Raw genomic sequence first — 2,215 nt, 5'->3', positions numbered from 1 at the left:
AGGGGTCCCTATGTCCTCCAGCAGTCTAAGCCTATAGCAGCAGAACTATAGAGATAGATCAGGATAACCTGAGCCACTCTAACTATAATATTTGGGGCTAAAGTTATTTTTTGGATGAATAATGACTAATTAAATATTAAAATAATCAACAGCTTAATTAGTAATTACTCTTCCCTATAAAGAGTGATTACTATATTAGTATAGTACAATTGCTGTCCATTTATCAATTGGTCAATAAAAAATTGGACCATTAATTCTAGCAATAAAAGCTTAATTAAAAATGTTCTAAAAGCAGATGAGATGTTTGCCTCCTGGGTCAGGTTAGGGTTAACTCCAGTGGGTTCTACAGGAGAAAAGCCTGATAGCTGAAGTTTAGTTAACCTGCAATCTGGGAGCAAAATTTTCTGTTTAGAATATGAGGAACAATAAAGCTTCAAGAGTTTGGATGTTATTCTTGGTTCAGTGTGAAAATGTGTTCCCTGTGTCCTTACTTAGATTCTCTAACTGATATGATAGACAGTAATAGATGAAAACCATCAATCAGCGCAGTAATCTTCTGGGCCAAAACCATTGGAAAACACCTGATGCTCCAGAATCAGAGCTCTGACTGGAGAAAGCATCAACCTCTACCTACCTGGTCATTAGCTCAGCTCAGTGCCATCAGAGAATAGATTCTACAGTAAAGACAGTATAGAGGCGTGGCTTCAATGAGAAGCTAAGCTAGCTCTGGAACAAAGCCATAACTCCACCAACCTGATGTGTTACACCAATCCTGGCTGGACCCTCATTCATCTGACTCTGGAATCAGGCTGTTTTCTTTTGTTTGTTTTTTACTGGTAGTTTTTGAGTGCTTAGCTGTGATTATCCTGCTCAAAGCCTTAAACAAATAGTTTGTGATCTTTATCCTTTTCTTTGTACTTTTTAACAGAGGGCGCTCTCATGGTACTTTCTATGCCACCTATGTAAACACATTTTCCTCTCACCAACGGCCATTTTACCAGAGACCAGCAGAGGAAGCACCAGTTATACTGGTTTGAAGCTCTAACTGGCTCCACTGAACTGTTGTGACCTGAATAATAAATATCTTCCTGACTGGTGTTGGACGGCTTTGCACCAACATCTCTGTTTGTTTTAAAAGAAGAAGCTGATCAGGCAAACTTCTGGGGGGGGGACTTGGTTGGGTGTCAGCTTCTTGACTCGGCCCACATTTATCATCACAGACAGTGTTAGTCCTAACCCTTCTGCTCACTCAGCGTCAGGCCTGTGCGCGGGGGGCCCGGGGTCACAGTGGCACCGCAGAGTGGCGAACGCCTCCATGAACCAACCTCACCGCCTGCATGTCCAACCGGCTCCTGCTGGTGTTTTATCGAAGGCAGGGAAAGGCGGCCGCTCCACGCCGTCCTCCTCTGTTTCCTTTTGCAGTAATGAGTGTCAGAATGGAGGCTGCCCAGTCTGGGCCTCTGCAGCCACTTCATTAGTCGACTCCCAGTGTTTGGTTTGGCTTTGATTTACTGCTTTTCCCTTCAACATCTCCCAGTTTATAATTCGTCTTGGGCGTAGCAGCTCATAAGAGGATGAACCATCGTCTGAACATGTTTACTTGGTTTTTTCATCATGTTTCTTTCATCGGTTGTGCTGTAGCGTTTGATATGGAGCAAAACCACCTCAAATATTTGGTGCTGATAGAGATGTAGTTCAGTCACATGTTTATTTACCTAACAGCTCTACGGTAGAATGCATCACTTCTGACAGACAATGAGAGATGCCACTTTCTCCTGCCTGAACTGCTGAGTTTGGGTGTAAAAATGAAGAAGAAACGCAGCAAACCTGAATGTTTACAGAACATGTTTGTCTGCAGTTTTGATGCACAGCCTGTTGCAGTAAAATATGATGGAGGTTGCTGCATTTTCAATGCATAAAGTTGTTTTTTATGCTTTTGAAGGTGTAAAGTTTCATTGGGGGATTTTATTGAACCCAGTCAGAATTCTTCAGCACACAGCATTAAGTGTTGATAGTCCTGTTTTAAGGTATTATTGTAGTGAAGTGATGCCCAACTCATTTATAATGATAACACATTCAAATATTTGCTATTTATTTTTCACTCTTTGCAGAAAATACAATCTGTTGACTACCAAACATTTACCTGAACATTTCTGTTGGTTTGGTCTCATGAAATAACAGCTTTAAACTGACATCTGGTGCTAAAGACGTTCTT

Source organism: Cyprinodon tularosa, unplaced genomic scaffold (assembly GCF_016077235.1).
Source record: "Cyprinodon tularosa strain WSP-4 unplaced genomic scaffold, ASM1607723v1 ctg539, whole genome shotgun sequence".
Classification (NCBI taxonomy): domain Eukaryota; kingdom Metazoa; phylum Chordata; class Actinopteri; order Cyprinodontiformes; family Cyprinodontidae; genus Cyprinodon; species Cyprinodon tularosa.
The sequence above is the reverse complement of the archived record's forward strand: the minus strand, read 5'-3'. Positions refer to the sequence as shown.